This window comes from Ictidomys tridecemlineatus, chromosome 13 (assembly GCF_052094955.1).
Source record: "Ictidomys tridecemlineatus isolate mIctTri1 chromosome 13, mIctTri1.hap1, whole genome shotgun sequence".
Taxonomy (NCBI): Eukaryota; Metazoa; Chordata; class Mammalia; order Rodentia; family Sciuridae; genus Ictidomys; species Ictidomys tridecemlineatus.
This window is the reverse complement of record NC_135489.1, coordinates 63,129,749-63,156,863: the sequence shown is the minus strand read 5'-3', so window position 1 is coordinate 63,156,863 and position 27,115 is coordinate 63,129,749. Positions and strand designations below refer to the sequence as shown.

Sequence of the window (27,115 nt, the reverse complement as noted above, 5' to 3'; positions counted from 1 at the left end):
GAGAAGCTCTCCTTTCTCCTCTTCCTTCCTTCTCTCCTTTTTTTTTTAGTTAAGAGGTTAGAATTTGCACCATCTTGGTCTTAAGCATATTAGTCTATGCCTAACAACAGGCTAATAAGAAAAATAAAAGCCCTAGCTTCCAGTCTTTGTCATTATCCTATTGTAACTATTCCCCTCATGGCCAAGTCAAAGCCCTCAGTGTGATGTGACTGGAAGGCACGCAATCACACATCACGAAACACTTCCATCTTGCACACACATAGAAGACACATAAACAGCCTGAAGAGCAGGGGTCATAGCAAGACACTACAAAAGAAGCAAAAGATGTGAGTTTTGATAATTGATACCTGTATTTTCAATATGATTGGCTTAGTTTCACTTACATAATTTAATTTTACTTTTTTATTTTTCCACAGATTCTATCCAGAATACTTTTATTATACAAGTATCATGCACATTGGGGAACATTTACAGGCAAGGAGTTTAAACCTCCATTTCACCCACACCAACTCTAACGCACATTTACCTTACAGTGACTGAGCCTCACAGGAATGAGACACCAAGTTATTGCTTTCTGAACACAGAGCTCTGATTAAACAGAATCTTCCAAACCAAGAACAAAGCCCTGTATCCTCTTAATTCTTCATACCCTGTGTACAGATGAATAAAATCTAAAGACATGTTATAAATTACCCCACCACCATTAAAACTTAACATTAAAATCAAATCATATTTCTCAAAAACTTTTAAGAAGTGCACCAATATTTACAGATCCCATTAAATTATGCATAAATATATTCTGTACACTCAACACACTGTTTCTCAAAATACAGAGCCTCTACAGGGGCTTGAGGGTGACAGGCAGCAGGAGAGCTTAGTGCCACCCTTTTCAAGTTTACTGGAAAAATCAAGATCTGAAATAAATATGCAAATAAAACTTCAGTTCCTTACAAGAACCTGTCATTCCAAAGAGTCACCCACTTAAAGAGTTAACCTTCAAAGTTAAAAAGAGAGAGAGAGAGAAAAGAAAAATGAAACGTCAGCAGGCATTGTTTCTACAAGTTTCCTACAACCAGAAGGCCCCTCTGAGCATGGGGTTTGCACCCACCAGCACCTACTCTCTGGCTGCAGAGCACGTGGTACCTTTGCCTCCTCCTTGAGGAAACCATCGTTAAAGTAGGTAGATAAAGACTAATTTTTGGAAAATAAAAATATTTAGTGAACATAAAAACCAGCCATATCTTAACACTGAAGGAAATAAATTATTGTTAATCTGAATATAATCAATCTGAAATCTCAACAGCATGGCTTCTTGTTAACCCTGGAAGTCAGAGGAAGGAGGGACGGGGTTCTGAAAAATAATGCTGAGCAAGTAAAAACAAAACAAAAACCAGTACTTGTCACCTTGGATCCTGTGTTCAAGGACAGACACTGCAGTGCTGGAGAAGCCACAGGGATCCATGAGGGCAGGTCAAGATCCTGCAAGTCTCAAGTGACAGAAGCCTTTGGATAGGTGGGTAGGGGAGGTTGGAAGCTCCTCCCCTAGCAAGAGCATGTCCCAGTCTGTCCCAGTGGAGAAGGATTCCTCAGTCTTTTCCCTTCCTGCCCTCTGCTCCCCCCCCCCCATTTTACTTCTTGTACTTGTCCATTTTCTCCAGGGTCTTATTAGAATCTACTGGACTCTGGTCTCCGGGGTTCTTATAGGATTTGTCTATGACAATCAGGGCTTCTTTGACCTGCTCCTACACTGCAGACACAGCGGTGCAGATGGCCTGGCTGCCAAACCTATGGGTGGGTAATCAGGCTGAAATGAGACAGGTGGTTCTGTAGGTACCTTTCCAAGATCAGGGAGGGCCTGTTGCTGCAGTTGGATGTTCAGTCTTGATTGAGGAGGTCCATGAATTCTTTCCACACTTGCTGAGCCGCCCCCAGTGTATTTATTCTTCTTCCTTGCAATCTCGGTTTACCCTCCTGGGTGAGGCCTGGTTAAATTTTCGTCCACTGGCTTACTAGGAAACTCAACTTCACAGACATACACAAAGTCCCAAGCCAAGTGAACAGCTTTTCCTTCCACCAAGGATGTCAGGAGGGTCTCAAGAGCAGCTTTCCAAGTTTCCCAGCCAGAAGATTCAGCCCAGTCTTGTCCAACTTTTCTCCACAACGATTGGCCTCCATTTTTGGACTTGGTTTTTCTGAAAACACCTCCCAGCAGCCAGGCATTTAAGCATTCAGAAGGTGACAATCGCCTCTGCACTTCAGCCACAGTCACTTTATATTTGGACATGGAGCTGAGGAGAGAGTCTTCCCAGAACCAAACAGAAGACTTTATGGGATTCTGCATGGCTCCCACCAGCTCCTTCTGACAGGGGAGACCTAGGGGGTTCTTAATCATGGAAAATGGGACCTTTGCGGATTACAGTCTGATCAGGCCCAAGCTGGTGTGAGTTGACGTTCTGTACCTTTTCCATCTGGTGAGCCATGTCGTGGAGCCCCAGGTTCTCTGCCAGGAAGATGGCATCCAGGGCATGCACACTGGGGAACAGCAGGTCTAAGCGGCTGTAGCCCATGGCGCCTCCCTCCTGCCCGGAGAGATGGGGGAGCAGGCCCGCCAGGCACCCTAGGTGCAAAGGCAGGCTGGCCCCCTCCTGGCTCTGGCGGCCAGGCCAGGACTGCTGCTGGTTGCTGGCGGTCACAGGCTGGTGCAGGGGATTGATGGCCACAGCATAGGCTTTGCTCAGATGCAAATAGGGATGGGCCAACTGAGTGTAAACCAGCTGCTGGAAGGGCGGTGGAAAGTAAGGTGGCGGCTAGTATTCAGGGACTCCAGTGTGGGACAGCAGCAGTGCAGAACTGTAAAGATGCTGCCCAGCAGAGGTTAGGTGGGGGATGCGTGGATTCCCGTGGCTACAAGCCCTGCAGCGAAGGTCTGGGCGCTTGGTTCCCCCGGGGCGCTCTGAAGCACCAACTCAGGACCTGGGGTCCCCAGCCAGATAAGTCAGAGCTTGCGCTCCAGGGGTAAGTCCGCTTGCTGCAAACACAGTGCGCACCAAGCTCGCTCATCAGCCTGCAATTGTTGGAGTCATAATTTAATTTTAAATAATGGTATATTTTGACACTGACTTGTAAAATACATGAAAAGTTCATGGTTGTCTCTTGATAGCTGCTGAAAATTGGTATTAGCACATGACTCAATGGGGACATATTAGAAAGATTTTCTTTAAAATCAGGAAGACGACTGCTTCTATTATCATTGTACCAAAAGTCCTATCAGTAAACAGAAGAAAATTTAAAATGAAGAGCATATAAACTGGAAAGAAGAAAAAGCAACTGTTAGAAATTGCAGATGATGTGACTGTATAGATAGAAATTTTTTTTTAAAAATGATTGCTTAGCTATTAGCTCAATATTCAAAAACTAATGCTATATTGGAACACTAGCTATACTTACAAAGTAGGAGAGAATATCAAATGGTAACAAAATATACTGGCTCCTAAGAATGCATCCTACAAAATGATGCAAGTGTTTATGGGGATCATTATAAAACTTTTGGGAAATGGGAAGAGGGGGACTACCTAAATGCAGTCTGCAAGAACTACAAGCAGGAAGACTCCATATTTTTAAGGTATCTTTTCCATAACTTGAGCTAAGGGTTCACTAAAAGCCCAATTGAAAGTCCAGGAGGTGGGGCTGGGGATGTGGCTCAAGCGGTAGCATGCTTGCCTGGCATGAGCAGGGTGCTGGGTTTGATCCTCAGCACCACATAAAACTAAAATAAAAGATGTTGTGTCCACCGAAAACTAAAAAAATAAAAAAAATTAAAAAATTAAAAATAAATATTAAAAAAATCTCTCTCCAAAAAAATAAATGAAAGAAAGAAAGAAAGAAAGAAAGAAAGAAAGAAAGAAAGAAAGAAAGAAAGAAAGCCCAGGAGGCTGTTCATAAGACTTGAAGAAGTGACTCACATGGCTCAGGGTTCTTAATCCAGGGGAATGAAGGGAAGGGGCTATGTAAACATGAGTAGAGGACAATTACATCTTTATTTTCACTAACCTCTAACTCAACTCAACATGACAGGCCACACAGGTTCAGCATGCCCTGTGCATTTGGTTAACCAATATAAATTAGATATTTTTATAGCAATCATTGCATGATTAGAAATACAGTTTGTGTCTCATTTCTTCAAAATAACAGTAGTTATTAATTTCATCGCCAGATTTTGTTCTTTTGCATGCTAATTAATAGCCAAGGATGGCTATTATATTACCATTTCTAGTACCCTCATTACTGCACTTTAATAATTGCTTTTCTCTGTAATTCCAGATGCAAATGTTCTGCATCTACTAGCATTACTCTGAGAAGGGGCTCATTGGCTTCAGCAAACTGCAGAATGGATTTGTTCGTGGCACACACACACACACACACACACACACACACACACACACAAACACAAATGGTTAAGAAGCCCCAAAGTGGTTGGTATGTTACTGGAGCATTATGTTACTGGGGCATTATGGGCATTTCAATGAATTCTGTTCAGGCTTTGCTACCTGGAGTGTTACCATGGCAATTTCTCCAATGCAACAAAACTCCAGTCAGAGTTATTCGTATTGTAGGCTAAGGGGTTCCCCCACTGGTGGGGGGGGGGCAAGTGAGGGTTAACCCATGAACTGTTTAACATGAGGGCCTGCTCCCCTTCCCAGCCTGGGCCCCAGCAGGCCTTCCTTAATGAATGTCCATTGACAGCCATGGCTCATGGCTCCCCCTGTAGTCACTTCTGCTCACATTTTTTTTCTCACCACTATGGTGTCTCCCCCACCCCCAAACACACACACCCACATCCCTTAGCTTGCTGAGAACTAAGCACAGATTTGAGAAGCAGAGTATGCAGGGTATAAGTCAGAGAGAATGAACCAGTTGACTAATCTTGGGATGTTCCTCAGCCTCAGCTTTCTCATCTATACAATGGAGATCACACAACCAATAGGGTTGCTGCTAGGATGAAAAGCATTTGCATTATTTTCTTTATCGTGAAATAAGTTATCACATATTAAGACCCTACAAATAATCCTGTGAGGACAGTTATCACATATTAAGACCCTACAAATAATCCTGTGAAGGACAGTTGTAACCTCCACATCCAATTTAAAATACAAGTGTAGGGGGGAGGCATTCACAGTGCCAAACAACACATTCATTCATTCCCCAAAGCTTAGTATTAAAAAGAAAAAGGAAAAAAAGACTGGTCACAGTAGTGCATGCCAGCAGCTCAGCAGGCTGAGGCAGGAGGATCACGAGTTCAAAGCCAGCTTCAGCAACTTAACAAGCCCTTAAGCAACTAAGCAAGACCCTGTCTCTAAATTAAAAAAATTAAAAAGGGCTGGGGATGTGGTTCAGTGTTAAGTGCCCCTGGGTTCAATCCATGGTACCAATAATAATAATAACAGTAATATTTTTAAAAAGAAATAACTTTTATAGTATAATCTTTCCTTGGGAAAAACAATTTGATACTTTTTTTAAAAAAATGATAATTTTATTTATAACCCTAACTGGAAGGACTTAGAATCAGCTATTCCAATTGACTCCTGAGGCCACCTGTGAAATCATATGATCAAAACAAGGTGCCCTGCTGCCCCGACCCATGCGGGCAGCTGAACTTCAGGTCGCTCATGTGAATTTCCAGGGACACCAAATAAAACACAGACATACACTTTACCTTTAAACAAGCTTCAGGAAGGCTCTATGGCTTTCAGCCTCAAGCTCCCCAAATGGGAGAGCAAGGGAAAGTCAGGAGAGGCTGGCCAAAGAGAGGGAGCACATTCGGAAGTGGGCTTTTATTGGGGGGACCTTCATTCTTAGAAAGTTCCATCCAAAAAAAGTTCAGAGGGGCAGGTTACAAAGAAAAGGTGAGTGTAATTCAACCCAAGGGGCTGCAGGGCGACACACCTATGTATGAAGACAACTTCCAGGACTGGGCAATGTCCAGGTCACTATGAGATGTAGTGATGGTCAAAGCCTCTCCTCTCAGGGACTGAGAACACAAATCATTCAGAGTGATCTCCCACAGTGCCCTCCTCCTGTGAGGCCCTGGCACAGGAGGATCTCTCTACCTGTGTACTGGGACAGTACAGTTCCTGCACTTCTGCATCTTCCAGCTAATTGACATACACACAAGGTAAACTCTCAGGTACCCTCAGAAATCGTCACTCCTTGATGTTTTCAATATGAACTGTTCTTTCTTTTATACTATGATGCCTGGAGTGAAAGTTGGTAGGATCAGATGTCATTTTTATTCTATGACATCATTATAAAATATGCAGTTTCATTAACTGAATATTATTCTTATAAATAATCTGAGAAATAATATGTCCATAAAAAATAGATAAAACTTGAAAGGCTTCAAAGCTATGAAAATTATTCAAAGAAATTTTTTTAACAGGTGAGATGATAAAGCAATTGTAAAGAACTATAACTTAGGACTTTAAAAACTTACAAACTTAGGACTTTAAAAACAGACTTTAAAAACTTACAAAAATTTAAAGCTGAGTACAAATAATATGCTTATAAGAATGAACATAAGAGAAAAGGAAATACTGTAGTTAGGCCAAAGCAAATTTATTTCTCTGTATAATAGCCACTCATATACATGAGAATGAGTCTGCAAAATTATCTCAACTTTTGAGTGCACTTATTCGTTCATAAGTATGAACATAATCAAGGTTGTGTTTCTAAAAGAAGCTTTAGAATTGGGCTGGGGGCATAGGTCAGTGGTAGAGTGCTTATCCAGCCTGAGCAAGGTGATGGATGGATTCCATCTCTAGCACCACAAAAGAAAAATTTTTAGTTGTAATATGTTTTATAGAAAAACTAAACACATCACAAATGTACACAATTGACACTGATTCAGGTCAGATTGCTAGGGCTATCCTCCTAGGCTGTCTGATGCAACAAATTCATATTTATAAAACATTTAAACCATATTGAAAAGCCACTTTAATCAATAGCCTGTTGTTTGTCATGCCATAATAACAACCTTAGACTGAAATAATAAAATAATATTTCAGCTTCTGATTTTAAAACTTAAGACACACTCATTCTTATGAATTTAATCTCTGGTAACAAAAAGAAAAAAAAAATTATAATAAGAACCAGAGGGTCTAAATTTTCCAGGTGGGTGTGGGGTTATATTGTTGTGGAATAACTGAAAATTGCTGCACAATTTTTTAAACCCTAGAAATAATATGAAAAATTTCATATGGTCATTTCTACTTAGAGAAATGTTTCTTCTGAAAATACCACAGACTTTAAAAACTTACAAAAATTTAACAAGTGTACTGTCACATTGGATTCATAAATATAATAATATGTTGGGTTTTCAGGATAAGACTTAGGCTGCAGGAGAATTTTTTTTCACTGTCTTAGAAAACACACACACACACACACACACACAATCTGATAATTTGAACATTCGCAGTTGAGAAGAATTTAGAGAAACTTTATTTAGTGACCCTGTAGGAGAGTAAAATATCCTACCCCAGACACATTTCTTTGGCATATTTCAAATTGGATAATTCAGAGAAACTTCAGGCTCTGTGAACACAGGAATGGTTCTGAAAGGTGGTTCTTTTCCAAAAGAAAAGTATCTATCTACATTAGTAAATAGCAGCTGTGCATTGGGGTGGGAGGTCCATTTTATATCCCCCACCTCTTTTCTGCCTAGGAGGGCTATAAACACAGCAAATAGAGATTGAGATTCTAACACCTGACCCAGATAGTTGGCCACAGGTGGTTGTTGCCTGGAAGACCCCTTCTGTATCACAAGATATCCTTGCTGGCTGTGCATATCCAATCCTCTTATGATCTCTCCCCACCCCCACCCCTGCTGGGTTTTCCCTTTTTCCACCTTAATAAATTTGTATAGCTCTTCTCTAATTTAATCTCCATCAGGGTGAACCAGTGAACCTTGAGAAGGCCCAATAGAAATGTCCCTTTGTCTGAGCAACACCATGTGTGGATAGTGACTTTTCTTTTATAAATCCAAATCTAAATCTACACCCTATAAGCATTACTAAAGCAAGAAAACTTAAAATATAAGAATTAACTAAATATTTAAATTGCTCACAGAAAAAAAAGTGTTTGTTCTATAATTTACCAGCAATAGTGATTGTAAAAACTTCTTAAATACACTGGTAGGACTGTAGAAGCATGAATTAAATACACCCCATGGATACATTCAGGGGTCACCTAGCCACCACAGGTGAGCCTCCTTGGCTACAGCAGGCCCCATAGCAAGTGGATTATGGGCCAGGCATGGTGGTGCAGGGCTGTAATCCCAGCAGCTCTGGGAGGCTGGGCCTCAATAACTCTGCCGCAAAACTAAAAAATAAAAATAAAAATGGCTGGGGATATACTTCAGTGGTTAAGCATCCCTGGGTTCAATCTGTAGTTACCCACCACCAATTAAGAAATGAAAGAAAAAAAGTAGACTGAGGAAAACCACATGCTTGAATGATCTCATCCACCCATTCTACACCATGAACACAATTTCCAGGTTTAGGGGAAGATATTCTTATATAAAACAGTGAATGAACCAACAAGCACTCATTGAAACAAAACATGACTTTTTTCCTAAGTAGGAAACAAGTCTCACAATTGACAGCATGCACAATTTACTTTCTACTGAGCATTCTTCTCTTTGACACAAAACCAAATCTCATTTTTTTAAAAATAAATGTTTAAGGTTAAAATCCACTGTGTTCCTGAAGAACATGAATAAGAACATTCTCCTTCCTTATCTTCCCCACCTGGTGATCTCAGTCCCTATTTTTATAACAATTGAGATTTTCAGATAGCTGTTCAATATCTACTAATTTAGATCTTATCAAATTTTTCTGTTTTATTAATTTGTTTTGCATACTATTGATAAGAGTTTTTTTCACTTCATTTTCTTTGGATTCATTCTCTCTTCTTTGTGAAGTACATCCTTCCTTTTCTTTTCCATTAAGTTTATAGGATAGTGAGTAGGTAGCATTTCTGAATAATATCATATTGAAATAGAATAAATAAAAGATAGGTAGAAAGGAGACAAAGGAAGAAAAGGGAGACTACTTTAAACTCAAAGCCTTGTGATAAATTCCTCATACCTTCACTCTCTGGTCAGTTTTTCTCCAAGGGCTGTCACTTCCCAAGCCAGATTTTTTTCTAAGAGCCTGAGTTCCCAAAAGGTGCATCTCACTCCCTTGACAGCCGCATTCTTCCTGAATATGGATTCCTTGCTTTCCTGAATAAATCTCTGCTCCTCCCTCTCTGACATGGGTGTTTTGTTTTTGCTGCTTGGACTAACCAATAAGCTATGAGCCTTCCTTTTTATCTTGAATTCTCCCTTAGTGAATTTCTGATGACAGCAGTGATAATTTCACCATTTTGTCCAACAGTTCACTAATCCTAGAAACACTGTATTCAATTTAACTTTACCAACCACTCAGACAAACCAAGGATTTATATGGTAACATAACAAAGGACTTACAGAGTCTGAGTCCTTCAGGCAGCCCCTGCTCTAAGTCTTCTGGCAAGAAATTGAACCTGCAGGACTCCAATCAGTGGTTCCACTGCTTGCTCACATATTAGAGAAATTTTCTGTTGGGTCTTGAATATCCCAAATAATAGGACATTACAAAGAAGACTGAAGCTTCAGCCAAAGTTCCAGGAACCACCCAGGGCTATGGAAACAGAGTCCAATGTCCACCAGTCCCAAAAATCACGTGGCATTATAATTCCTTCTCCAGAGAATAAAACCACTAAATCAGGTGATGGAACCACAAGCAATACAGTTCCTGAAAGCCACATCCTAAAAATATTTAGAAAGTTTCATAATTTTAAATATCAGACACATTCATAATAACCTCCCAATGAAATAAAAAAAAATGTTATGTTTGTTAGTCAAAAACCAAACTTTATCCAATTTTTTTTTTCATGGGTTAGATATAATTGACCCTGCCTCCATGCACATCTTATATGTGCAAGTATACCTTATCCTAAAGTGTATACAGGAAAAATTTAATGAATGCTACAGCACAGATAAGAAATAGTATATATTTTCCCCCACTTTGCGACTTATAATCTTGGAAGAAATTTTTTATTGCTGTGATATTAATGAGCATATAATAAGAATGCAATTTCTAATTTTAATCTAATTAAAATGCTAAGTGTTTTGTAAATTACACTGCTATAATCATTGGTATTCACGTATCATTATAGTATACTGATTTAGTTCAAGTTGTGGTGTAAGGGTCTGGCGAAACGTCAGAGGGAGAGACCACCCAAGAGACTGACTCCATGCAATTGGCAAAAGGGGATATTTATTGGGGATCCATTCCAGCGCGCTGGGACTCTGTGCTCACTCAAGAAGGGAGAGCAGCCCAGAGCCCAGAGCAGAGTTCAAGCAGAGCTTAAGTACACTTTCTGGAGAGGGCGGGGGCTTTGCATACATAAGAACAAATCATCATGAGGCGCGGGAAAATTGAACAACAACCCTGAGTCAGGATTAGTGCATACATTGGCGGGAACAATCAGGGCAGGAGTGATTGGTGCTCCTAGGTGGGGTACACATTCAAACTGATTGGTTTAGGTCCTGCAATGCCTACGTGCCAAGCAACTCAAAACCCTTAGCTATTAAACAACCAGAAAGTCAGTGGAAATATTTACTGGGCAGTTCCAGTATTGTCCTAACAGCTACAGGGATTACAGGTTTTGGGGGTAGCAGAGGGACTCTAACAATACCCAGTCTTTTACTTTTTAACCCAATCTCCGCACTTTGGAAACTTTAGGATGCCTGGTCTTTTACACTTTAACTCAGGCTCTGCAGCTTAGAATCAGGTTGGAAATTTTACCTTTACAGTGGAATCAGCCCAAGTGCTCAACTGATGAAAAAATGAATACAATAGACTTTTACTCAGCCATAAAGAAGAATGAAATCATGTCATTTGTTAGTTAAATGGATGGAACTAAAGAACACCATGCTAAATAAAATATGTGAAGCCAGATTCACACAGTTCAAGGATAAAATGTTCTCTCTCATATGTGAAGCAAGAGAGGGGGAAAAAAGAATAAAAAAAGAATCTCATGAAGACAGGAACCAATAGAGTAGAAGAAAGGGATAGAGAGGAAGAGAGGAGAAAAGGGCATGGGGAAGTCATGGGTAATAAAATCTACCAAATTAGTTATGTCCCTCCATGAATAAATCAAAGTGAATCTCACTGACATGTATAATTATAATGCACTAACAAAAAATAATAATAATAGAAGAGAGATCAGTAGAATAGAGTAAGTGTATGGGAGAGGAAGGGAAGGAATAGAAGGAAAGGTATTGGGGAATGAATGAGACTAATCAAATTATGATATATGCATATATGAATATGGCATAATAAATTCCACTATTATAATTATAGTATACAAATAATAACAATTTTTGAAAGTCAAATGTTTTATGCTTCTATTAGTTTTCACTATAATATATTGAAAATACCCAACATTTTAAATCTAATGATATTTTTACCTCTTTTCCAAGCTAGCTCTCTATTCCATTATTGAAGATTAAAGTTTCTAATGGATAAGAAAGGATATACAGTATAAAGGGACAACTAAACTAACAATGATATGTTCAATGTCTATGTCATAGCACCATTTTCAAACACTTAAAAAGAATTGAAGTGTTTGACTCTTAAGCAAATACAGAAAGTTTTGTAAGCTCATCAACAAATGATCCAGGGAAAGTACATTTTTGAGGAAGTAGAAATTTACAGGCATTTTTGAGAGGACATGAGAAAGAGATGGCTAGATTACATAAAAACTAATTAATGTCCTAGAGGACACTAACATCTTTATCTTTCCTATCTGCAAAACTGCACTCATCAATTTAGCAGATAACATTTCAGTGTTTCAATTATAATCAAATAGTAAACAAGTAAGAGAGCTATGGGAGTTTTATCCTAGATAATTAAGAAATAATGGGTACCAGTAAAGCCAGATTTACAGATAGGTAGTTAGTGTAGTTAGGTAAATCCGGTCTAATATCAAGTAAGATAAATGAAAAGGAGGCCATTATTGAGAATGGAGTCCAGAAAACCAGAGCAACACTTGGGGAAATTGAAATGTTAATGTCCCCAAGGCCCGGAACCCATTCTAAGGAACAGTTAATGAAACAGCTCCCAGCAAACAGGGAAATGCTAATCAAAAGCTTCCCCAGGCCTTTCCTGCCCAGATTACTCCTCCAGCCCATCTATTCCCCACCTTTTGGGTCTTCCCACCTGCATTCTATCACTGAAAGATAAAGGGAAACAAAAGGCATGAATGTGGGAAAGCTGAAAGAAGACCTTAGCACTATATAAAAAAGGGAAGACCTCCACCTTCCATGGATTCCACCTCTTGGGTCCCCTTCTTCCTCCAGGGAGAAGTCTTTTCTGCTGTCCTTTAATAAAGCTTCTACTTTCCACTCTACACTTGCCTCAGCATGCTTCTCTGGTGTTATACCTCAGCATTCCAAGAAGCAAGCCGTAAATAGCGGTAACACCTGTTAATCAATGCCTTTGTAGAAGACTGAGAGGTCATACTATCACACTCTTTGGCAGTATTTAAAAGTGGTACAGAATTTTCTTTTCTTTTTTTCTTTTTTTTTTTTTTTGTCTGTTGAAAGTTTATTATTGTGTCCAATCTGTATTTCGCAGCACTAAAAAATGACAAAATCATGGAATTTGCAGAATTTTCTTAAGTAGTGATTTGAAAAAACATTCAAAGCACATAATTTTATGCGTTAGAATTGAAACTAGAAAAAAACACATATCTATATTTTGGAGAAACATTTTATATTTGGCTTTATGCCTTTCAAAAATATACAGAAATGTATAATGCAGTTTTTAAGAAGCTATTCAATACTAACAGCACAGGCCTAAGGCAACTGGATTATCAGTGGGTCCCAGAGGCAGGTAGAAATGTGTAAAATTTACAAGACACACTAAAGAACTTTGTGTGTTGAAATAACCCTTCAAAAGTTCTAAAAAAATAAGTGAGGAAAATATCCTAAAGTTCAATTCATCATTGTTATTTAGAAACCTGAGGCTACAGCTAAACCCTAGATAAATACTTTCAAATCATTTAAGCTATTTTACACTTTTATATTCAAAAGTGTATATATTATATTGCTTTCTTCCCCAGTCAAAAGTGCCCTTCATATTCCGAGAAAAAAATTCTGGATCACTATAGGTAGGACATATACTTTGAGTCACAATTACCTAGAAATTTTATATTTTATATTTCCTTTGTGATTTAAAGGGAAAATTCACCATAACATATACTTATTTTTTATTGATTTTTTAAATACATGGCAGCAGAATGCATTACAATTTTTATTACACATATATACCACAATTTTTCATCTCTGTTTGTATATAAAATAGATTGACACCCAATTTGTGTCTTCATACATGTACTTTAGATAATGATGCCCATCTCATTCCACCATCCTTGCTAACCCCTTGCCCCCTCCCTTTCTCTCCCACCCCTCTGTCCTATCTAGAGTTCATCTATTCCTCCCATGCTCCCCCTCCCTACCCCACTATGAGTCAGCCTCCTTATATCAGAGTAAATATTTGGCATTTGTTTTTTTGGGATTGGCTAACTTCACTTAGCATCATTTTCTCAAACTCCATCCATTTACCTGAAAATGCCATGATTTTATTCTCTTTTATTGCTGAGTAAAATTCCATTGTATAAAAAAATCACATTTTAACATTTACTTATTTTTTTTAAATAAACTCATCAATGAGTTGTTCCCTTCTTTTTTTGAGAGAGAGAATTTTTTTAATATACATAATTTTTTTTTTTTTTTTTTAGTTTTCAGTGGACACAACATCTTTGTATGTGGTGCTGAGGATCGAACCCGAGCCGCATGCCTGCCAGGCAAGCGCACTACCACTTGAGCCACATCCCCAGCCCCTATTTATTTTTTTAGTATTTATTTTTCAGTATTCAGTGGACCCAACATCTTTATTTTAATTTTCTGTTGTGCTGAGGATCGAACCCAGCACCCCGCGCATGCCAGGCGAGCGCGCTACCGCTTGAGCCACATCCCCAGTCCTAACATTTACTTATTTAAGGACAGTTTCCTGTCCTTTATCAGGTACTTTGGAATGATTTGATCTCACTTTTACCAAACAACTCACACAGAGAAGAAGATTTTCCTTGAGACCCATGAGGCCTGAGTTCTCCTCATAATACCCTACAGGCCTGGCAGGGGCACTGAGAATGGGTCCTTATGGTCATTTAGTTTGCTTTTGCTTAAAGAATCCCTTACAATTCCACAAGCTTCAGACCCCACCAAGCCTAGGTCTCTCCTCATTTGGCACTCTGGGCTTAGCAGTCACATGAGCTTTTATTAAAGAAAATGCTATTGTTTTCTGTAAGTACGCAAACACATCCTAGTCTTCATACTTCTGGAAATGTGTTCACATACTATGAATACCGATCTTTTTACTAGTTTGTAAAAAGTTCTTTTTAAAAAACTCCAAGTTCAAATGCCCATAAAGACACTGATCCCTGTTTCCAGGGCTATTTCCCCAATGCCTACATCAATGCATGGCTTCCCATTCACAGGGGGGGCCTTCCTTCACATACCAGGTTGATGCAGATCCAACTCACTATAGGCAAACAGCAAGCATGCTACTGAGGAAAGAAGATCCTGACTCAGTTAAAATATCAGCAGGAGTTTAGACCCTGTTATCCAAGGCTTTATAGACTATATTGATCCTCTTAGCACTCATAGCGTTACTTGAGATTGAACATATTCCTTTAGCAATAAAGAGTATTGACAGCCCTTATCAAATAAGGACAAACAATCCATGTCCACTAAATGACTTGACTACTGAGAGAAAACTCTTAGAGAGTTTGACAAAGACACTACTGAACGATTTTTTAATAAATGTTCATGACATTATATGGGAGACTGTTCAGAGCCTCCATTCTACATGCCCCTGATTTACACCAAGTATTTAAGGTTGACTGTGTTCTCAGATAAGAATAACATATACACTACAGTTGTGTTGCTATTAGATGACACTGTGGATATTTATACTTGAAACTGGTAATACTGTGCAGGAACTTGTAGGATTAATACACTATCACCAAATATGATATAAAGTAATGCTTTCCTCGAGGCTTCAATGAAGACAGTGTACAAATCTTCAAATCAAGGTATCGATATGGAGACTCCTCAGGTCAAGCATATTACTTGAACATCATGGATTTGCTTCCCATGTAAGCCAACAAAATAGACTTGGTCTGCACCTCCAGTCATGGGCAGGGACATTTCCATGAGTGATTTTTTGAACTTAATGGAAATGAAGGAAGACATCAATGGATGAAAATAAACATTATCACTGTTAGAAGAGTGACTCAAAGTGTATGTTCTACCTATAGTGACCCAGAGTTTTTTTTTCTTGGAATATAAAGGGCACTTTTGACTGGGGAAGAAAGCAAAAGGAAGCTTCTGGAGAAAATTACACGTGCAGAGATTTCAAGTCAGACCTACTCACTGAATTGACTCCCTGGATCTGTAAGTGTGGTCACTCCTCAGATATCACCATCAAGGAATGAAATTGCTAATATGTACTTTAATCCTCCTTAGAGTAATAGGGGCACAGAAGCTGTCAGGTAGAGTTTGTGCTTTACCTACATGGAGCGAATGATGCAGCTGTTAGATTCCAACTGTGTAGCTGCTACATGGGAGAAGAGTGAACCCTATACTTCAGAGTGACAATCCATGAGACAGATTTAAAGCACTGGATAAAAAAACAAGACATGGACATTTTATTATTCTCCCTCTTTTTCCTCCAAATACCCAGAAATTAATAAATGGCAGATTCCCGGGGAAAATGATAAAACAGACTTACCTTCTTCCTCCACTTGTGCCTCCCAAAAGGAAGTAAAGGAAATGACAACTGCTCATACAAAAAACTGAACTCTAACTCAGAATCTGTGTTCAAATTTCCCCTAGAGTTCCCATCAAGAATTTCCCACATAAAACACTCTCATCTTGACTAAAAGAGTTTTAGAAGGCAGCCCAGGCAGTTGCTCATATTTTCAAAATAATAGATCCTGTGTCATAGACTATATATAGTTGCAGTCCACTCAACTTGGTTTAACCTCAGGGACAGAGAGAGTAGAGAGGAAAAGAAAAGAGAGAGAAAGGGGGAGGAGTGAAGAGGAAGGAAGGAGGAAAAAGTAAAGCACAAGCCAATGGTACAGGCTATCTAGAAACATTTTACCCTCTGTGAAAAATTCTCCTGACTCAAAATCTCCTTCTGATTAAAAAGATCATGTCAAAATGTGCATGATCTCTGAGAGTGCAACTTCCAGCAAGTCCTATTCTGGAAGAGTTGCTCTCATGACCAAACCTCATGCGAGCTGACCCATAAGGAAGAATGGTTTCCTCCTGAGAACCAGCATTCAGTCTGTATGGGAAGAAGATCTATGCATTTTTTTAGATATCTTTGTACTTCTCATTACTTTCATGTTGGTGCTCAAGAACATTTCAGTTTAGTTATAAAGCCTACAGGAAAGGACTATTTAAGTTCTTAAAGCACTTCTTAAGGAAATGAAGGTTAGCCAGTAAAAGCATTTAGCAACACTGAGGTCCATGGCTTTGTATTGAACCTAATTTTCTATCCTGCCAGCAAACTCCTCTTTAAAATTTCTCACAAACAGGAGGCTGAGGCAGGAGGATGGCAAGTTTGAAGCCAACCTCAGCAAATCAGCAAGGCACTAATCAACTTAGGGAGGCCCCATCTAAGAAATAAATAAATAAAAAGGGCAGGGGATATAGCTTAGTGGTAAAGTGCCCTGTGGTTCAATCCAAATACAGCAAAATTAATTAATTAATTAACTAATTTAATTTCTGACAGGATAGCACAGACATGAGAATAAACTCTTTATGACTTGGTAATAACAGATTTCAAATACAAGTTTTAAGTACCTTACTTGTACACACATACACACAAATACTTCCCAAATACTCAGAAAACAAATATTAGCTTATCTATTAACTTATCTATCTTACCTAATGAGATTAATAACATTTATTCACCATTATTTCTACTCCCAGAAGTCATACTATCAGAATGGGAGCCCTAAGGAATTATCAAATGTATTTTTTCCTAGTCTCTGTGAACCTTTAAAGCCACAAGCCATTTAAATATAATCTTGACATTTGAAGAACCATCACAGCCATATCTTCCCTGTGGAGATTGACCTTATTATCTAAAAAGGTTGTGGCAATGTAAATTTATTTTTAACATTAATTTGAGTACTAAATACAACAAAATTAAAAGAGGTGATACATGAAAGCTAGTGTTGATATTTACGGAGTCAGCCAGAGAGCCACAGGGAGTTGGGCTTAGAAACACATCTACTGCAGGCAGGTGTACTGCCCCTCCCCACAGAGTACCTGCACTGTGACTTCTTAGCAAGAATGCTCAGGGTCAGAGGGGGCATTCTCTTGGGTTCCAGGGAATGCAATACCAATGAAAAACAAAGAGTAAAACTGCTTACAACATCAAAATCATGCAATTAAAACTAAGGAAATGGGAGAGGCAGCAAAAAGCCCCCTGCTCCTCTCATGGCAATGGTTTCTGAAGCTACATTTACTCCAAGTTATAGTGACCTCCAGTGACTTGTTTTTTAATTGTACTTCAGTGACTATGTGTAGGAATTATCTGGTAATTCATTTCTACAAGCAAATTAATTAGTATGGTTATTTTTAAATCTCTTAGCAAAATGACAATGCTTTCTTGCAGGACTTAATGATTGGGTTTCATGTAAATGCCCCATTTTAATTAATTCATGGAGGTGGTTACACAAAGCTAAGTTAAAATTGTGTCTGAAATGCAGGTCGATATTGCATGTTCATTTGTTTCAGGGACTCACATACACTATGGTCTTAAATGAGTGAAATGAAATCATTAAGCCAGTTGGCACAGAGGGATGAATGCTGGAAGAGTAACTTTGCAGTGCTTTTCCCTTCGGGTTAAACTTTCCCATGATGACAAAGCTTAATCTGGATACATGGCAGTAAAGTGAATTTCTTGAAAGTCACATTAATTTGTCCTCCTGCCCACAACTTGCCTTCTTTTTTTGGGGGGAGGGCAAGGTAGGGAAATGGTACTGGGGATTAAACTTAGGGACACTCAACCATTGAGCCACATCCCCAACCCTATTTTGTATTTTATTTGTATTTTATTTAGAGACAGCATCTGAGTTGCTAAGCACTTCACTGTTGCTGAAGCTGGCTTTGAATTCATGATCTTCCTGACTTTCAGCCTCCTGAGCCACTGGGATTACAGGAGTGCACAACCACACCCAGTCACAACTAATTAAAAAAAAAATTAATGAGGGATGGAGGGAGGGAGTGAAGGACATGAGAGATGTTTTAAAAATTCCTCAAGAAAACGAAAAGCCCTGTGATCAAGATTTTTTAAACTTTTTTTTTAATTGTCAGATTAAAATACCTTGAGGACTGCTGAAACCATTTGGCTAGCATATCATAGCGTTAATCCAGAGCAGAGCAATCAGCCTGACTACCCTGAACTCACAAAAATCAGAAGCAGAACAAATCACAAAACACAAGCATTTGAACATTTAAAACAACCTGAATGACAAACCATTTTTTCTTCTAAGCAAAATCCCTCTCGAGAGAGGAGCTGGAAGTCTCCCAGAACATGCCAGGGAAATCCAGGTTTATTCCTGTACCCTACTGCTGTGCCTGCCAGTGCAATGCCAGAGTTCTCTGGTCCACTTCACTCTGCAGAGTTCCAAATGCAAGGATCCACACTATGCAGAACAGAGCCAGTTTGATGGCTATTACTTTTTCTTACATAGTTCCTATGAAATGCATTTGTAATGAAATGACGTTAAGTGAAGGCACTTGCAAGCTCCTATTATGTTCACTCACCTCATCTCACCTGTCAATATTCTAGCACTAATTTTAGGTTCTTGCACTTACTCAAAGAATATGCAAAACAGCAGCCTACATTTAGGTTCACAAAAGTCAAAACATGCTTCTTATGTTTTAAATGCAACAAAAGGAAAAACAATTTTAATCCATACTATTTTAGTGGTGGGATTTGGAGATACTTTTAAAGCTTCATTTTCAGAGACAAACCAGAGATTAAATTTGTCAATATTTATTTACAATAACAACACAATTTCTAAGTTTTCAATATAAGTTTAAAAAGATCTGCTGTACTCACAAGTACTCCTGCCACTCCTGTGCTGCAGGTCTTCGAATTCAAAAGAGTGAGCATCCTGAGCAAGGTTCCAGGGACAGGGTTCACGTCCACATTCTCGAGGCTCCTCCACCCCACATCCAATATCTCACTCGATGCAGAGGTCTCTTGGTGCACATCCTCCCCGCCTTTTCTCTCCTCTCTGATGTGGGGCGAAGGTGGAACCTGCAGACACATCCACTCATCTGCCATTTTGCACTCCTTGCCCCACACACCTGCAGAGCCCCTAGGTCCAGGCTGCCCTGGTGGTAATACAGGGAAGTGCAGGCAGGGACAGTAAATCTTAAACCTGGCTGGCTACTGGCAATGCTGGGGAAGGAGAGCTACACACCCACTTTCCTGGCTAGTTTATCCTATGTTTCCCACTCTCAAGAGAATAACATTTCCATATATTTCAGTCTAAAGAGGCCAAGTATGATGAGTGATGCTTTCTCATTAAATGGAAATAACTGATATCTATAGAACACTTCATCCAACAACAGCACAATTCACATTCTTCTCAAGCTCACATAGAACTCCAAATAAGATAGATCACATGCTAGGATATAAAACATAACTGAACAAATTAAAAGAATAATGATCACACAAAACGTGTCCTTGAACAACAACAAAGTAGAAAACTATAACAGAATAATACACCAAAATTCCTAAAATATTGAAGATCAAACAATAGACTTCTAAATAGCACATGAGCCAAAGTCTCAAGAGAAATTAGTTACATTTTGAAAATTAAAACATTTGGTTAAAATTTGAGCGATGTAGAGAAAACAGTACTTAGAAGAAAGAGTTTAGCACTGGAAAAATATACCATTAATAGCTTAAACCTCCACCTTAGAAAAATAGAGAAAGAGCCTAAATAAAGCAGAAAAAAAGAACAAGAATCAATGAAGTTTTGTAAAAGGAAAGCAATATCTAAAGGCCAACAAAATTCAAAGCTAATTTTTGAAAAGATCAATAAAATTGATCAAACTCAAGCCAAGGTAACTGAAAGAGAAGGGGAAACAGCAAAGAGAGAAGAAAAAGGAGGCAGAGGAGGAGGAAGGGTAAGAGGAGAAAAAACAGACATAAAATATTTTAAAACTTCTAATGTCAGAAATAAAAGAATTTCATTACCACTGATGTCATAGACATTAAAAGGTTAAAAGAATATTATGAAAATTATATATGTTTATGAATTTTAAAATGCACTGATTCCTTGAAAGACACACAATACCAAAACTCAGGGTCTTCATATATTCATGATGCTATATAACAGAAAAGCACAAACTGGGTGGATTGATATTCTTTTGAATTGACGCAGAAACTTATTTCTCATCTTACTGGAGGATGAGTGGGTTAAAAATCAATGCAAGCCATCAGCAGTTTCATTGTCTGATAAGTATCCACCTCCTGGAATATGTACAAATGTGTTCTCACATGGCAGAAGGGGTGAGGACCCCTAGGCCTCTTTTATCAAAGCACTAATCCCATTCATGAGAGTCTACCCTCAGAAATTAACTGCCTCTCAAAGGTCCTACCTCCTAATACCATCACATAGGAGACAATGTTTTAACTAATACATTTTAAAGGGATACTAACTCAGTCTACAACATTCACAAAAGCAGATATAGATAATGTTAAGTAGGTTTGGTTTATACCTAAAAAGAAAAAAAAGTGAATAATCAACAGCCTTCTAATAAAGAAAACACCAGGTACAGAAAATTTCACTGATGAATTATACCAAAAATTCAAGGAAAAAAATGAAGACAATGATTTATATTCTCTCTCAGAAATAGAAGAACAGAACATTTCCCAAATCATTTCATGGGGCTGTATGCCAAAACAAGATAAAGTCATAAGTAGAAAAAATATGTGCTGACCAATATCTTTCAGGAACATAAGATTTTTAAAAATTCTCAACAAAAGTATTAGCAAACAGAATCTAGCAATACATAATAACAATTCTACACTAAGACCAAGTGATATTTACTCCAGGTGTGCAAGGCTAGCTCAACATTCAAAATATAGTTAAAGTAATTAACTCATCAATCAAACTAAAGAAGAAAAATCATTTGATCATATAAACAGGTCCAGAAAATGCATCTGACAGACTTTAATGCTCATTCATGACTAAAACTTTCAGGAAACTAGGAACACCATGGAAATTCCTCAACCTGATTTAAAAATCTATCAAAAACAAAACAAGGAACCCAACAGTAATGTTATACATAATGTGAACAACTGAGTGATTGCTCCTATTATCAGGAAGATGGCATGAATGCCTCATCTTATTGTTCCTGGATTCTTAGCTAATGCAGTAAAACAACAAAATTTAAAAATAAATAAATAAAAGGTATACAAATTTGGAATAAAGAAATTAAATGAATGAAATGAGAACCTCATTTTATATTTCAAAATAACTAAAAATAAGTTTAAAGTGTTTTACCACAAAACACTTATATTTGAAATATAAAATGAGTTTCTCATTTCATTCTTCTACATATGTTATCCAGTTTTCTCAAAACCACTTGTTAAAAAGGCTGTGTTTTCTCCAATGTATGTTTCTGATATCTTGTCAAGGATCAGATGACTGTACATATGGGGATTTATCTCTGTGTCTTCTATGGTATTTCACTGGAGGGCTTGTCTGTTTTGATACCAGTACTTGGTAACAATCATCAGTTTACTCTCTACTTCTATGAGTTAAACTTGAAGACTTAAATTTAAACATAAGACATTTATAAAATAACATCAGAAAGTGTCTAGGTGACCTTGAATTTGACAGTGGTTTTTAAAATTTAATAGCAAAATATAATCCATGAAAGAAAATACTGGTAAATTGGAACTTTGATAAAATGAAAAACTTTAAGAACCTGGAAGGCTGAAGTGGTAGGAGTGCATGAGTCCAGTAGTTTAAGACAAGCCTGGGCAACATAGTGAGATACCATCACAAATAATGCATGAATCAATCAACTAATCAATCAATCAATAACTAATGCTCTGAAAAAAATGTTGAAAGAATAAAGAAACAAACCATAGAATGGGAAAATATATTTTCACAACAAATATCTTATTAAAACCTGCATCCAAAATATAAAAGTAACTCCAAAAATACAATAATAAGAAAAAAACACAATTAGTAAATTGACTTTAAAAAATCTGAAAACCAATTTTACCAGAGGAAATCTACACATAGAACAAAAGCTTATGAAAAACTACATAATACCATGTGTCATTAGGGATTTTCAACATGATACCACTATGCCACAATTAAAATGGCTATTTTTTTTTGAAAAATTACAATATCAAATACAAGTGAGAGTATTAAGTAAAAGGAACTTTCATGTGTGTTTGGTCAGAATGAAAAATGGTACATTCACTTTGGAAGACCACTCTGAAGTTTCTTGAAATATCGTCGTCCGCTCCACTTGGCCCCGGGCGGGGGCGGGGGCCGGGGCCGTCCGCGGGGTTGCGGTGAGGTCTAGGGACCGCGGGGCCGCGGTGCGCTGCCTACCTGGAGGGACCGCTCCCGCCGCTGCCATGTCCTGGGCCGAGCTCCTCGGCCTCCTGGCCGTGCTGCTGCTGCTGCTGCTGCTGCTGCTGCTGCTGACCCGCCGGCGCACGCGGCGACCTGGCGAGCCTCCCCTGGACCTGGGCAGCATCCTCTGGTTGGGCCACGCCTTGGAGTTTGGGAGAGACGCCTCCAGCTTCCTCGCTAGGATGAAGGAGAAGCACAGGAACATCTTTACCGTGCTGGTGGGGGGCCGGCACGTGACCGTGCTCCTGGACCCCCACTCCTATGAGAGGGTGGCGTGGGAGCCGCGCTCCCGGCTGGACTTCCACTCGTACGCCCCTTCCTCATGGAGAGGATCTTCGACGTGCAGCTCCCGCACTACAGCCCCACGGAGGAGAAGGCCCGGATGAGACCGACACTCGTCCACAGAGACCTGCAGGCGCTCACAGAAGCCATGTTCACCAACCTCCGCTCCATCTTCCTGGGCGACGCCACGGAAGGGGCCAGCAGCTGGCGGGAGGTGGACCTCCTGGACCTCTGCTATGGCTCTCTGCTCAGAGCCGGCTACCTGACCCTGTATGGAGTGGAGGCGTCCCCACGCACCTAGGAGAGCCAGGCCCAGGACAGAGCCCACTCGGCCAACGTCTACCACACCTTCCGCCAGCTGGACCTGATGCTCCCCAAGCTGGCGCGAGGCTCCCTGTCAGTGGGGGATAAGGACCATGTGTGCAGCGTCAAAGCCCACCTGTGGAAGCTGCTATCCCCCGTAAGGCTGGCCACGCGAGCCCAACGGAGCAGCTGGCTGGAGAGCTACCTGCGGCACCTGGAGGAGCTGGGGGCGTCGGAGGAGATGCAGGCGCGGGCCCTGGTGCTGCAACTGTGGGCTACACAGGGAAACATGGGGCTTGCTGCCTTCTGGCTCCTCCTCTTCCTCCTCAAGAATCCCGAGGCCCTGGCTGCTGTCCGCGGGGAACTCGAGGGCGTCCTCTGGAGAGCAGAGCAGCCCGGCTCACAGATGACCACCCTCCCGCAGAAGGTCCTAGACAACATGCCCGTGCTCGACAGCGTGCTGGATGAGACCCTCAGGCTCACAGCTGCACCCTTCATCACCCGGGAGGTGGTGGTGGACATGGCTATGCCCATGGCCGATGGGCGGGAATTCTCTCTGCGACGTGGTGACCGCCTCCTCCTCTTCCCCTTCCTGAGTCCCCAGAGAGACCCTGACACCTACTCGGATCCCGAGACGTTTAAATACGACCTGTTCCTGAACGCCGACGGGTCGGAGAAGAGAGACTTCTACAAGGATGGGAAGCGGCTGAAGCACCCCAGCATGCCCTGGGGGGCGGGCCACAACCAGTGCCTGGGCAGGGGCTACGCCGTCAGCAGCATCAAGCAGTTCGTGGTCCTGGTGCTGACGCACTGCGACCTGGAGCTGATCCGCGCAGACGTGGAGGTCCCCGAGTTCGACCTCAGCAGGTACGGCTTCGGCCTGATGCAGCTAGAACTCGACGTGCCTGTGCAATTCCGCGTCCGGCCCTGACCTGCGCGGCTCTGCCTTGCTGCAGAGCATCGCCCTCTCCTGCTGCTCCAGAGGCTGTGTCCACTGAGGGGACGAGGGGCGGGAGCTGCGAAGGACACAGCAGGAAAGACCGCAGAGGCTCGGACCGCTGCAGACCTCAAGCCGCAGCCGGACTCCTCCTCCCCGGCTCACCTTGCTCCTGTCACCTGGTGATGTCCCCTGAAGCTAATCCAGACTGGGCAGGGCCATGAGTCCTGCTGCCAGGCCCCCAGCTCCACGGTGGTCCCTGTCCCAGCCCTTGACAACTAGTGTGGTCCAGGCGAAGCCGGTCAAAGCAGATGCTGGCCTGGACCCAGCAGTGTGTCCACAGCGCAGGCTCTGTCCTGATTGCTAAGGCGTCCCTCAGGACTCCTCCCTCCCTGGGTGCCCCACTCACTGGACAGAGTCCCCCCACCGTCCACGGGACACCTGAGAGACAGAAGGATCTCCGAAGAGCGGACAGCCGGGTGTGGTCCCTAGGCCCCGCGGAGCGCTGGGCTCTGGGAGAGTCCTCTGATGTGGACTTCCCTGCCTCGGGGACCAGGAGACAGGCCCCAGGTGGCTGAGGAGCCAGCGCACGGGAGGGGCTGAGCTCCTGAGCCGACCCCTGCTGCTGCACAGTCCACCGCAGGTGGTTTCCCTGGCTGACACTTCAGAGAACCTGGACTTGGTTTTAGTCTGAATCCCTCCGTCTGCGGGAGAGACAGTCTGACGTCCAGCTCTCCTGACAACCGGGCGCCCTGGCCACACGGGCGCTCCGCATGGCATCGCGCAGGAGCCGAGCCCTTTGCCTGGCCGGTCCTGGGCTCTGCTCCCCCAGCGTCGGGCTCAGTTGGCTCTGCCTCTTGGTACCTTCTGGCCCCGAGGGCATCCAAGTCTGAGACCATCTGGCTCTTAGAAGTGACGTCACAGGAGCAGAAGTGACGTCACGGAGCTGGTGGGAACCAGCCGACAGACCTGCCTGCACTAGCCTTTGAACAAGCAGGTCGGTGAGGAAACCAACACTTGCCTCAGTTTTAAAAAAAAAACGACGTCAGAAAAACAGCCTGCGAACCCTGATGGTGGCCGCAGGTGTTATCGACAGCAGGTTCTGCTTATCGGATGCCCCTGGAGTGCTGTGACGCGCAAGGAGACATGGATTTCTATTCCTTACAATGTCTCTGTGAAGAGAGGACGGTGATGCCCTCTTTGTACATGGGAAAGTAGGCTCAGAGAGGTGCAGTGGGTTTCCTGGGGGTCACACAGCTCATCAACTGGTCGAACTGAGACCACACTTCTTGTTCTAGGAGCAAATGGTGGATGGGCTCATGTTCCTCGGGGTCCAGGGCTGGTGGGGTGCCATTCTGTCTGGCCTTGGAGTGCCCAGAGCCAGAGGCTTGAGTGTGCATTCATACCATGAGCCGTAGACACAGACACAGAGCTAGTCCTCTGGCTTTAGGTGGACAGGAGAGGCCCCAGGGGTCCGTCCCTTCCTGGAGCAGTGGGGGGTGTGGGGCTTCCCCAGTCCTCTGTCGCCAGGCAGCCCGGGATTCCCAGACAGACGGTGTGATTGGCAGGAGGCTGGATATCCCCGGGGAGACCCATCTCCACGCCTGGGTGACCCACCGCCGCCTGCTTCTTAACTCTGCAGGAAATCAGAGCCGGCAGCCTCCTGTGGGAGGACTGCCAGTTTCCATGGCAACCCTCGCTGCCGCCTCGCTGCTGCGGGGAAGGAAGGAGGCCAGCGTACGCGGGGAGGACCTGCCAACTCCCCCCCAGGCTGGGCCTGGCTGACCCTCAGGCTGGGCTGGGCTGTCCCCGAGGCTGGGTTCTCCCCTGCCTTCAAAGAAGGGCCGGTCCCTCCTCCTTGGAGCAGGTCATGGGAACTGCTCCAGGAGAAGAGGCTCCCCCCGCGGCCCAGGCGCTGGAGCAGGGGTTAAATGCTCTTGCTTCACTCTTTAGAATTTTTCTCGACTTTTCTTTTCTCCCTTTTTTTCCTTTTAGTAAGTGTTAAAGAATGGGGAGAGATGGCGGCACTGTGCTGGCTGCAGGGCTAGGAAGGCCCGGGTGTCGCCCTCCTCCTGCCTCCCGGGAACCGCGGGCCGCAGGCGTGAAGAGGGGTCCTCAGCCCTGTCCTTGCTGGCTATTTCTCTTTCTTTTTCTTCTTTTTTTTTTCCTTTCCTGTATTTTAAGTTGCAAATATTCTCCTTTAGACAGACTCACTTTTTAAATTTAAATTTGTCTTCCGGTTGCTGCCAGTAATGGCCAGCCAGCGCTCACTGCCCAAAATAGAAAACGGCTGAAAAAGAACGGGGCTGGGAGGGGATGCAGCAGGGGCTGGGGAGGGGCTGCGGCCTTGGCCGAGGCCCAGAGCCGCGCAAGGCCAGGGCTGCCCGTGGGCGGCCACTTCTCCCTGGTGAGCACATAAGGTCTCCGGCTGAGGAGCAGGACTGTCCCGTGAGGGGCCTCGCAGGGGCATGTGCTCCACCAGGGGGCGCCACCCACAGCAGCTGGCCTCGCCACCTGCCCCTCTCCAGACAGGCCCCCAGGGGCAGCGGTCTCGCCTCAAGTAATTGACTTGGATGTTCCTGCTGTCTTAGTAAACACCGCGAGTAAACATCACGAGTGCACGACTGCTAGGCCTTCCTCGTTTAATAAAGATTCTATTTTCATAAAAAAGAGTCAAACATAGTTTTACTTTACAATCCAGCAATTTTATGCCTAAGTATTTCTCTTAATGAGTCAAAAATTTATGTT

At 41.9% G+C, this 27,115-nt stretch overlaps 2 pseudogenes; one reads left to right on the top strand and one right to left on the bottom strand.

The window, feature by feature from the left end:
- Positions 1-1,599: 1,599 nt before the first annotated feature.
- On the bottom strand, positions 1,600-3,060 carry LOC144370079 (transcription factor AP-2 gamma pseudogene; annotated as a pseudogene).
- A 19,787-nt stretch (positions 3,061-22,847) lies between these two features.
- Positions 22,848-26,677, top strand: LOC144369885 (prostacyclin synthase pseudogene; annotated as a pseudogene).
- The last annotated feature ends 438 nt before the right edge of the window (positions 26,678-27,115 follow it).